At 45.2% G+C, this 12,816-nt stretch overlaps 1 long non-coding RNA gene across 1 annotated transcript in view; it reads left to right on the plus strand.

Moving 5' to 3' along the window:
• Window positions 1–12,816, plus strand: part of LOC138262156 (uncharacterized) — a 119,498-nt gene that overhangs the window by 88,104 nt on the left and 18,578 nt on the right. Inside the window, exon 3 of the long non-coding RNA XR_011199205.1 lies at window positions 9,048–9,119. This is a non-coding gene — a long non-coding RNA (uncharacterized lncRNA). The remainder of the gene's footprint in view (window positions 1–9,047; window positions 9,120–12,816) is intronic.

Genomic DNA, 12,816 nt, shown 5'->3' on the forward strand with positions numbered 1-12,816 from the left:
GTCTCCCCTGCTGCAGGCAGACACAGGCTCCCAGCCTGCGGCCAATTCTGATGCTGCTCAGAGCAGCTTTAGGATTGGCTGGAGCGCCCAGCCAGGGTGATCCCAGGCAGACTGGGAGCCTGTGCCTGCTCTTTCCAGCCCGGCAACACAGTGCCGGGCTGCAGAGAGCACAGTGCGCATGTGTGTTTGGTCGGCCCGAGGCGGCCAGCCAAATATACATGCACACTGAGGGGGAGTGCTGGGCACTCCCTCTCACTGCTCGTCACCCCTGTGGTCCCATTCCTTTACAAGAAAACAATAATAAACACAGTTTATTATCTGTTTCTTGTAAAGGTTTCGCAGCTGCCACTGCTGCCAGGGGGGCAACGCTCCTCTGCCCTAACGGAGGAGCCCCCCCCTACCCCTTGGGCAAGGGTCACTCCCCAATGGGGGCACATTGCTGTGGCCATTTCTGCTTCCCTTGGGGGGAGATGGGCCTATTTTTATTAGGACCATCATAGGCCCATCTGCTCCCAAGGGGGGCAGAACCCGCTTAGGCACCAGGGATTGTTGTATGTGTGTTTTATTTGGGGGGGACGGACCCTTGGGCAAGTGCTGCTCCCTTTTCAGAGGGCATTCATTTTGCCCATTTCTGCCCCCCCTTCCCCGGGGCAGATCAGCCTATTTTTGTAAGGCCCATCTGTCTCCAAGGGAGCAGAAAGCCCAATAGACACCAGGGAAAAATGTTTTTGAAAAAAAGAGGGTGGGGATATGGCCATACCACCACCCCAAATAAATGGGGACAAAGTCGTCCTGCCCACCGGGGGACATATGGGGTAATTACCCCCAAACCTCCCCCTGGGGGGTGGCAGAAAGCCCAATAGATGTCAGGGAATTAAAAATAAATTGGGGGGTGGAGGCTGCCAACAATTATGGGCATGGTTATGTCCCCCAGCCGAAGCAGGTAACAGTCTTTCAGCCCCCCCTTGCAAACTAAAGCATCTCATCCCAATGGCCAGCAAGAGGTCATTTGACTCTTTTGGGTGAGCAGCTGCAGTTTTGGGACTTTGGTACGGTTTTTGGCCACCTAGAAAAACCTACCAGACCTAGACACATCTGAAAACTAAACATCTGGTTGAGTCCAGGGTGGGGTGCTTCACATGCACCTGCACCATTTTCTTACCCACAATGCCCTGCAAACCTCCAACTTTGCTTGAAATCACGCATTTTGCCCACATTTTTGTGAACCTTCTGGAATCCTCAAAAATTCACAAAATTCCTACCACCCAGCATTGTCACAGCTAAACCAATACAAATTCTGCTGCACTTGTCAGCCTAAAAACATTTTTAAAACACTGCCTTTTTAGACCCTCTTTGGTTCCTCCTCAATTTCTACATGTTTTTGGCCCTTCCCTGTAACAGGCACTTGGCTCACCTACACAAGTGAGGTATCATTTTTATAGGGAGACCGAGGGGAATGCTGGGTAGTAGGAAATTTGTGCCACTTTTGGGATCCAACACAGAAATGTGAGGACAATGTGAATTTTTTAGCTAAATTTGTGGTTTGCAGGGAATTCTGGGTAATAAAATGCAGGGGGATCCACGCAAGTGATACCTTCCATGGACTCCCTCTGGTGTCTAGTTTTTGGAAGCGTCTGGATTTGGTTGGTTTCCCTAGATGGCAGCCGAGCCCAGGACTAAAAACACAGGTGCTCCCCTTGCAAAAACAGGTTGTTAATTTTGATGTGTCCATGTTGTGTTTTGGGCCCTTCTCTGTCGTGGGCACTAGGCCTGCCCACACAAGTGAGGTGACATTTTTAGCGGGATTCCAGAACTTTGAAGCATCGAAATGTGAGGCAAAAGTGTTTTTTTAGTCAATTTTTTAGGTATGCTAAGGGTTCTGGGTGACAGAACCAAGTGACAGCCCCACAAGTCACCCCATCCTGAGCTAGAGGTCAAGATCCACAGCTAGAAACTTTGCAAAAAACACATAGGGCCTGATTACAACTTAGGAGGAGGTGTTAATCCGTCCCAAATGTGACGGATATACCACCAGCCGTATTACGAGTTCCATAGGATATAATGGACTCGTAATACGGCTGGTGGTATATCCGTCACATTTGGGACGGATTAACACCTTCCTCCAAAGTTGTAATCAGGCCCATAGTTTTCGTTAGAAAAATGTGATGTGTCCACGTTGTGTTTTGGGGCATTTTCCTGTCGCGGGCACTAGGCCTACCCACACAAGTATAGTACCAATTTTTTATTGGAAGACTTGAAGGAATGCTGGGTGGAAGGAAGTTTGTGGCTCCCGTCAGATTCCAGAACTTTGCAGCACCGAAATGTGAGAAAGAAGTGTTTTTTTAGCCAAATTTTCAGGTTCGCAAAGGATTCTGGTTAACAGAGCCCAGCCCCACAAGTCATCCCATCCTGGATTTCCCTAGGTGTCTAGTTTCCCAAAATGTATAGGTTTGCTATGTTTCCCGAAGTGCTAGCTGAGCTAGAGGCCGAAATCCACAGATGGGCACTTTGAAAAAAACACGTCTGTTTTCACTGGAAAAATGTGATGCGTTCATGTAGTGTTTTGGGGCCTTTCCTGTCGCCGACGCAAGGCCTACCCACACAAGTGAGGTACCATTTTTATCGTGAGACTTGGGGGAATGCTGGGTGGAAGGAAGTTTGTGGCTCCCCTCAGATTCAAGAACTTTGCAGCATCAAAATATGAGGAAAAGTGTTTTTTTGCCAATGTTTGAGGTTTGCAAAGGGTTCTGGGTACTAGAATCCAGTGAGAAGCCCACAAGTCACCCCATCCTGGAGTCCCCTAGGTGCCTAGTTTCCAAACATGTATAGGTTTGCTAGGTTTCTTTAGGTGCCGGCTGAGCTAGCAGCCAAAATCCACAGCTAGGCACTTTGCAAAAAACACACCCATTTTCATTGGAAAGAATTGATGTGTCCATGTTGTGTTTTGGGGCATTTCCTGTTGTAGGCACTAGGCCTACCCACACAAGTGAGGTACCATTTTTATTGGGAGGCTTTGGAGAATGCTAGGTGCAAGAAAGTTTTTGGCTCCCCTCAGATTCCAGAACTTTGCAGCACCAAAATGTGAGGGAAAAGTGTTTTCGAGGTTTTTAAAGGATTCTGGGTGTAAGAACCCAGTGAGAGCCCCACAAGTCACCCCATCCCTGGATGCCCCTAGGTGTCTATTTTTCAAAAATTTACAGGTTAGGTAGGTTTCTCTAAATGCCGGCTGAGCTACAGCCCAAGATCCACAGCTAGGCACTTTACAAAAAAAACGTCAATTTTCAGTGGAAAAATGTGATGCGTCCATGTTGCGTTTTGGGGCGTTTCCTGTTGTAGGCACTAGGCCTACCGACACAAGTGAGGTACCATTTTCATCGTGAAACTTAGGGGAACACAGAATAGAAGAACATGTGTTATTGAAAATTGTCTTTCTCTACATTTTTGCCTTTGAGATGTAAGACAGTGTGTAAGAAAGAAGTCATTTTGATAAATGCCCTGTAATTTACATGCTAGTATGGGGACCCCCAAATTTGGATATGTGCAAATAACCATTGCTTCTAAACTACATATCTTGAGCCCATTTCGGAAATACATAGGTTTCCTTGATACCTATTTTTCATTCTTTATATTTTACCAAATGAATTGCTCTATTCCAGATGTACAATGAAAACGCATTGCAAGGTGCAGCTCATTTATTGGCTCGGTGTACCTTGGTTGCTTGATGAACCTACAAGCCCTATATATCTCCGCAACAAGAAGGGTCCAGCAGACGTAATGGTAAATTGCTTTAAAACATCTGCGATAGATGGAAAAAGTAACAGACGAAAAAGTAGACAGAGATGGCTGTTTTGTTTGCAACTCAATTTCAATATATTTTTATCTCAACTGTTACTTTCCATAGGAAAACCATGAAGTAGCTACACAAATGACCCCTTCCTGAATTTAGAATGTGGTCTACTTTTCAGAAACGTTTAGCTCTCTGGTATCCACCATTGGTTTCACACCCATTTCTGGCACTAACTGTAAGGAGGCTGAAAGCATAAAAAATAGTAAAAATGGGGTATGCCCAGTAAAATGGCAAAACTTTATTGAAAATGTTGGTTTTCTCATTCACGTCTGCCTGTTCCTGAAAGCTGGGAAGATTGTGGTTTTAGCACCACACACCCTTTTTGATGCCGTTTGCAGGGAAAAAACCACAAGACTTATTCTGCAGCCATTTTCCCCATGTTTCCCTAAAAAACAAATTTTAGCTGTATTTTGGCTAATTTCTAGATCTCCTCCAGGGAACCCACAAACTCTGGGTACCTTTAGAATCCCCAGAATGTTGGAAAAGGAGGACGCAAATTTGGCATGGAGAGCTTATGTGGACAAAACGTTATGAGGGCCGAAGCGCAAACTTTACCAAATAGCCAAAAAAGACTTGACACAGGAGGGGGAAAAGGCCTGGTGGCGAAGGGGTTAAAAAATAGACATCCTCCATTACCCTTATTGGATTTGTGTTATTTGATGTCATTTAATTTATTACCTTTTAACCTATTTTTCTAATTAATTTCAGGGTTTTTATTGTTCTGCATTTCGACTTTATCACTGTTTTAGTACTACATAATTACTTTACAGACTGTCTGTAATTTAAGCCTACCTATTCTGTGCCATAACCCCTGGGAGGTTCAGTTTAGATTAATTTGGTGACTTTAGTGGTTCACTCAAATGATTTTGGGTATTGCCCGACATTGGTACCTACCCCACTCAACTAATACCTGTTAGGCATGCATGTGATCAACAGTTCCACACTATGCGATGGAGGGTGAAGCGTGCCGGGTCCAAGTTGCGTGCCACACCCCCGGAAGCTGCTTGCTGTTCTAGTCTTTTGGCTGCAGCTCCGTTGCACATGTTCTGACCTGTTTTCCAGTGTCCTTGCGGTTCATGGGTTTGCTGTCGGTGTTGTCCTTCAGGTCATGTTGTATCCCCTCTCCTGCTCATCGTCCTCCAGTCGACTGCTTGCCGCATTGCCTCATTCCTGGAAGTAATGCTCTGGCCGCATTACTAGTGACATTTCTTCTTCTGCAGACCTGCAGAAAACATCAAAGAAAGAAGAAAAAGCTGGACTGGATCTGGTGGGGTAACGTGCTCACATGTTTTGATTTAGGTTTACTTAAGAGACTTTCGGCCTGATTTAGAGTTTGGCAGAGGGGTTATTCCTTCACAACGGTAATGGATATCCCATCCGCCGAAATATAAATCCCATAGGATATAATGGGATTTATATTTCTGAAGATGGAAACTTTGTCACCGTTGTGAAGGAGTAACCCCTCCACCAAACCCTAAATCAGGCCCTTAACAGTACCTGTCTGAACGTGCATGAACTCTAGTGTCTTGTGTGCCCTGGGCTTTTTCTTGAACTGCTCTTTAACCTGCAGGAAGAAACATAAATTACATTACTTCATGTTCTTTTTCTTCCTGTTATTTAACTTACCCAGAGGAGTGTTTAAGAAGTGTTGTACGAATTGCCTACTGATGCTATGAACCAATAATTTCACCATTGTGCCTGATGTAATGCTACAATTTATTTGTGTCATTTGTTTGTTCTTTGCTGCTGTTGTTGTTTTTTCCTTGTTATGTTTCTTCTCTTCAAACCTGTCAGGTACTTGTGATTCTGGCACTATATATGCATTGTGAAGATAGGCTACAGAAAAATTACCCTTCACAGTAGCCATTACCGTCATAGCTTACCAGAATTCTCACCTCCTGGTGTTTTTCCTCAATTTAGATGACGATATCACTATAACCATCACCCACCATCTTAGACAGGAGAGGGGAACTAAGAGATACTTACCATAACTGTATATAGGAAGACACATCAAAGGAGAATAGGGAAAAAATAGGTGTTTTACTTAATACATTATCTGCTCTTGTTTTAAGGAAGAGACGCATAGATGAATTTCCTTGAGAAGCATCTTCTGCAACGAGGACAGCCTACAAGCCTTCTGTTTTCTCTTCCCTTCCCCTCTTCCCCATCTGTCAGGATTGGCTTTGACTTTGTTAGGCCTTCTGAGCAGATTTGGAAGTTGGGATCTGTTGTTGTGACCTTGTCTCACTCCCGCAAAACGTTTCAGGTGAGAATCATTACAATACCCCAATTTCGTACATGGTGCACAAGCAGAATATGGTCATTTTGATGTAGAGAAGATCTGTGGCAGGTAGTGAAGCTATAGTACCCTTAAGCATCTCATGTGTATCTACTAGACTTCACATTGATCCATCAATTGTGAGCATGCTGAAGAGGCTGGGCTGAGGCTGCATCTTCACCTGCAGGCCCATCATTCCCAGATTCCCTGGCTTGGCAGAGTTGTGCAGACTTGGCGTGTCTGCTCTTTAGTACTGAAGTATGAGCCATGTGCTCCAATGCTGCTCTCTGTAGCCCGTTAGGACTTGGAACATTGACAACTTTGAGGCCACTGTGGATTACATCAGCACCACCATTGGGGTATTTGGGCTCTGCCCTGTGTGAGCGAGGTGCTCCACCACAGATACTAGAAATGCGTGCACTGCCATTGCAGTACCAGGAGGGTCATACATTTAGCAATATGACACAGTACTTCTTTAATGACATGACTGATGCCAATAAAGCAGTGCTATCTTGCTTAGGTAACTGTATTACCTTTGAGAGGACTACTTATTCAGACCACTCAAGCCACAGCTATATCTTAGAACTGGGTGTGGGGGAGCAGGGGGGTCTATGGTTCCTAGAAAAATATACAAGGGGTTGTAAAAGCAGTGATTAGCACCCTATCTATATAAACCTTTCTGGGATGCTAACAATAAACATCATCTGTGGTTGCCTTCGTTGGACTCAAAGTGCCCAAATAATAGCCCTAGTCTGAGCCCAAAATATTTCCCCAGAGTAGCTATACTTCATGGCCCTTCTCATCTGCTAAGTAGAATCTGTTAATTTCTGTGACGGATTTGTGGTCCATGCAGTGTCAGGCCTTCTTTTATGTCCCTGGACTTATGGGTCACTTATATTGTCAGAAGCTTCTAGGTCAGTGGTTCCCAACCTGTGGTCCGGGTACACCTGGGGGTCCGCAAAGCCTCCTCAGGCGGTCCACGACTGCTGAGAAAATTATATGAAATTAACAGATTATGTCCCCAGCTTTCAGTACTGACTCAGTGGGGGTCCCCAGATTCCAATAATGATTTAGTGGGGGTCCCCAGGTTCCAGTAATGGTAAAGTGGATGTCCACAGAAATGAAAAGGTTGGGAACCACTGGTCTAGGTAATTACCAGAGCTTCAACCTCCTCCTCTGGCTTACAACCAGGTCATACAAAACATACCCCTGCTCCATGTTCTCCAGTGCATTCAAAGATAGCATTAAAAAGCCCTGGCTCATACTGAATAGCACAAACTTTCAGTTACTACCTGGGGTGCTTTTCAGTGCCACTGATTTGTCATTCTATGATTCTATTAAAATGTGAGGTCTGGCTTGACAGCACAGTCGTCTGCATGACCTATTGTTACCTATTCTTCAAAATATACATAGACTGGGTTTTGGCTACATCTAGAGGAGTATTTTTCTTTCATCACATGCTATTGTCTATTTGGTATATTTCCACCTTCTAAGCAAATACCCCAGAATCTTGTGATTTTGAGATTTGCAAAAAAATCATTAATACGGACTCTCGTAAAACGGTCTGGTTTTCAAAAAAGTCCCTCAAATGCCCATAAAAGCATGGTGGTCAGAAGGCTGGCAGGCAAGAGAGATGTCAACTTCCTCTTGTGCCTGCCTTGCAAATGCACAGAACCCCCTCCTCTGCAATTCTCCTGTGGCCCACACCCACACATAAGTGGACTCTGCAGGCACTTAGATTGCACTTCTGCCCCCACACTCTAGTACACTTTGTCACTCCTTTTCCTCCCTTTGCCCCCTCCCTCTGCTTCACTATGTCTCCTGTCATCCCTCACCTCCCCATACCAGCTCTGATATCCCTCAACTGCCCTGTGGCCTCTCTTGTCTTCCTCCTTCCTCCCAGTCTACTGTGCCCCCCCCTCCTCCAACTGCTGGAGATTCTTTGAGGTTACAGATTGAGACATAGCACAGTCTCTGGCAGTTACAGAGACTAGGCAGTGCAGTATTTTTGTGCCAGGCACATTTTTGCCTATCGCAAAAATACCTCAAAACGTGAGGTTTCTGACTGCAAATTTTGCTTCTTATGGCTGCAAATTTTGCCAATGCTGCAAAATACTCAGAACTCTGGTAAAGGCCAGTTTGTTTTGCAATGTATGAGAAACTATTTTGTTTTTCAAAAATACACTGAATAATCACAGTTACATTTCTTATGTCACAGATACATTTTACACAGAAAACAATCATTTCTTTCTTTGCTTTTTCAGTACAAAGATTCCAAATAAGAAACTGTACATAGCGACTAATAAACATTCACAATTTGTGATATCTTTTTTGGCATGTACTAAAATAAATGCACTGACTTCTACGGAATGCATTGGTATTGTGCAAACCGTATGATGTATTAATTAGCTAGTTCACAAAATACAGAATCGTAGTGGTTCGCAATTTGACCTACCACATCAATATTCATGAGGGAGGTCGCATATTGCACCCCACTACAATAGGCCACAATCATAGCGCTATGTTTAAAAGAAAGAGGGGTGTGTTTAGAAAAAAAATGCAAAATTAAACAAACATTTTGAAGGAATAGGCAGTGGCCCATAATCCTAAAAAATGCCTTTGTCAAAATACACGAAGGAGAAAGAGTCCCCTGGGACCCCTTCCCATTTCTGAATTGGTTACCACCTCCTTTGACATACTGCCCATTATGCCGACTGGCATCTTGTGATGGAGTCTTGTTCTCTTTCGGTGGTGTGTCCTATCCATCTGTGGCAGTGGGTTTGGTGATAATAAGGACTCGGATGCTTGGGTGGGTGAGAAACAGTGATTTTATTTAAAGTTCTTTAAAGTTATATGCTTTGTTCAAAATTATATGGGTGGTGTGCTCCTCCTCATAGAATGTCTCTTCTCTCTCTTTTCCAGGTCCCCTCTTGACCGGCGAAGATTTTCTTCTCGGGCTCCCAGACGCACCGGAAAAGAGGAATGGAAATATAGGTAAGTCGGGGTTGTATAGAGGTAAAAGTCGTATTAAGAGTAGAGGAGAGAGAGAGAGCGAGAGAGCGAGAGAGAGAGAGAGAGAGAGAGACTCACCAGGGACGTGTGCTGAGTTTGAAAATAGCGGGTGCGTAAACAATCGCCTCTTAGTGTCCTCTCAGAATTAGATTTCTATCCCAAGTGCTCTTTAAGTCTGGCTGAGTAGTGTTCTTTGTTCTTTTGCAAAGTTAGGGAAGTCTTATGTCTTCAGCCTCCTCTTCACCTTAGTGCTGCCCTTCTTCTTCCTGCCCTCTCCAGATTTTTCCCTCCCCTCTCCCCGTACTATCCCTCCCCTCTCCTCTCCTGCCATCACTATCCCCTTTATGATAGAATTTGTCCTTTAGGAAGGACCGTACCTTGGTTAGCCACGTCCCTCCTGGGACGTGGCGGAGTTTGCGTCCTTCAGCTCTCCTCCCGGCACAAGGTTGGCCGTTTATCTCCAGGGGAACCTCGCTGTTCCCGTTCCTGTGCCCGTCTTTCGTTTCTTCGTTCCTCTCCTTCTCGTCTCTGTCGGCGTTTTTGTCTTTCTCCGCGCCCCGCGCGCAGAGTCCGTCGTCCTTTTCTGTTCTTTTGGGATCCCGGATATCCGGGTTCCCTAGGCGGTTTCCGGCGTCACCGTTGCCCTGGTAACTGGGCGAGTCGTCTTCCCCGCAGCAGGAGCGGAACACCGTTCCCGACCCTGCAGCGTCAGGAGCCGGGTTATCAGATAACCGGCTACACCATCTTAATCTTTTTCTCATTATGATGGGGACCATGTTCTCTTATGTGCATCAGGTGAGCAGTTCCTGGTTGGAGATGGTTTGCGGCCAAAAAATGCAGAAGATTCTTCTCAGGTTGCTGATGTGGAAGGCTGACAGTTTGGTGATGTTGCTTTTTGTCACCCTCCAGCTTTCTCATCCATACAAGAGTGTGTGCATAACAGAGCTCTGGTAAAGCCTCTGATTGGTGTTGCTGCTGTATTGAGATGACCTCCAAACATTGTTCAGCATCCTGAAGGCATTTCTGGCCTTTTTCAGTCTGCTCTTGATGTCACTGCCTGCTACTCCATCATGTCTTTTAGCACGTCCTTTGAGTTGATGATAAAATATTAATGTTTTGCAACCAAATTTCTTTGTAAAATATTATATCTATAAAATATATAGAATAAGGTTTTGTTTTTTGCATTGGAGGCCTTTAACATGCCCCTACCAAAAACTGATTCCTATTCGTTTCCTAAATCCATTCAATGATTAAGAAAACTTCTTAGGCCTCTGCAACGTAGAGGGACCTCCAACATTCAAGGGGGCTACAACCTTCTAAGGGGCCTCATTCAGCCAAGGCCAATGAATATCTGTGAGATATGGGAGACTCTGTGATTCCTCATCATATTCTGCAGGAGGTCATCATTGTGCTTTACGCCGCTGGCACATAGACTGGCTGTGAAGACCCTTGACTTACACATGGGATTTCTGCAGCAGCATGTGTCTACAGCACTGCTTGCATGGGCATGCATGCATGGACTTTCAAATACAAGCCAGTGCTACGTCTGTCCTGCACCTGGTCTCCCTAAATTCCTCGATATAAAGGGTAACAATTCGGAACTGAGAGGCTGTTACTGATGACACTAAGACATGTATCTGGTTGAAAAGCTGCCAAACCACTGTGCTCCATTATGCAGTGAGAACATTAGTACCACCCTCATGACGATGTCTGTGAACCTTTAAGACCAACCTGAGAATAATCTATATGTGCCACCAGCTCTGGAACTTTAACACTACTTTGGTCTATATTTGTAGCACCCTTGGCTCACTGAGCAATTTGGCTTATTTGATCAGTCTACCTGAAAGGTTAATATATTTGTGATAAGAACCGACCAACATTACATGCCTGGGTACTGATGCCACCTGTATGGATACTGATGCCACCTGCATGGGTTCTGACAGCACATACCTGGGTTCTGATGCCACATGCAGGGATTCTGACACCACACAAATGGGTTCTGACACCACATGCCTGAGCTCTGATGCCACATGCATGGGCACTAGTGTCACATTCATGGGTACTGATGACATATGCATGGGTTCTGATGCCACATGCATGGGTTTTGATGCCACATGCATGGGTTCTGATGCCACATGCATGCATACTGTCACCACATGCCTAGGTGCTGATGCAGCATGCATGGGTTCTGATGCCGCATGCATGAATTCTGATGCCACATGCATGGGTTCTGCTGTGGCAGGCTTCAGACCAGTGGCGTAACTATCCATAGTGCAGCAATCTGGCGCAAAGGGTGGGCTAGCGCCAAACAAATTGATATTAGCCGGTGGGGGTGGCGGTATGGGAGATGGTTGTTTAGCACCAAAAATTGACGCTAGGCTGATTAGAGTAAAAAAAGATTACTCTAACCAAATTAGCATCATTTTATGGTGCTAAACCTACCATGCCACATGACTCCTGCCTTAGAAAAGGCAGGAGTCTTGCCCACCACCCCAATGGCCAGCACAGGGGACAAGGGTCCCCTGGCATGGCCATTGCACCCTGTGCCATTGAGGGGGGCCCATTTCAGAGCCCCCCAATGGCACTTAAAAAAACATACTTACCTGTACTTACCTATACTTACCTGGGATTGGGTCCCCCATCCTCTGCTGTCCCTCTGGTGTGGGTGGGGGTGTCCCTGGGACCTGGGGAGGGCACTGCGGGCTTATTCCATGGTATTCCACCATGGAAATAGGCCCACAGGTCCCCTAACGCTTGCCTTGACCCAGGCGTCAAAAAATGATGAAAAGCAGGCTTTGGACCATTTTTTTACCCCTCCTCCCCCGTGCGTGATTTTTGCACTGGAGGATAAATAAGGAACTAGGGCCTTAAAGTCATTTTTTGCCCAGGAACACCTACCCTGCATCTCATTGACGCAAGGTAGTTTTCCACGGGCAAAAAATGACTTTAACTCCAATATTTTGGCACTAGACATGTCTAGCACCAAAATATAAATATGGAGTTAAGTTTGCGCCGGATTTCCATTAACAAAATGACGCAAATCCAGCACAAACGCAGTATAAATATGCCCTCTAGTCCACTACTGCATGCCTGTTACGCAATAAAATGGGCAATCGCCAGGTTCAGTTCTCCAAGCCGGGCAGTGGCAAAATAAGTTTAAATATCATCAGAATGGATTTGATAAGCAGGCTTTGTCAAAGTTGCATCCATCTTCTATAATATTGCACAGCACACCCAGAGGCAACTGCTCTGACGGAAGCATCTACAGAACAGGAACGTTAAGTGCATTTCGATCCAGCCAGTTTTCAGTTCTCCCATTTTATCAGTTGAACAGTTGTGCTCAAGATCACACTCTGTCTGAATTCCCTGTGCATGGAACTAGATTGCAACATCAATGAATAAGTAATACCTGTAACGTTTCTAGTGATTTACTCTCTTGACAGAATTGTTGTTTCCTGCTAGTTTAGAAAAGGAAGGCCTAGGGGCTCCCAGGCATGCAAACACATATCTAGTGCTTGCTTTCATGAAAGTTTCAGCATGAAAGCACTTGTGTGACGAAATGCCAAAACAAATCACCTGTCGCCTGCAGCATTCTCTCACACATTCTAAGGGTGTCTAGAAAAGATGGGGAACAACCAGAGGTAGGAGAACATTTCATACATTTACATTTTTGGGCTTT

The sequence above is a fragment of the Pleurodeles waltl genome, chromosome 10, assembly GCF_031143425.1.
Source record: "Pleurodeles waltl isolate 20211129_DDA chromosome 10, aPleWal1.hap1.20221129, whole genome shotgun sequence".
Taxonomy (NCBI): domain Eukaryota; kingdom Metazoa; phylum Chordata; class Amphibia; order Caudata; family Salamandridae; genus Pleurodeles; species Pleurodeles waltl.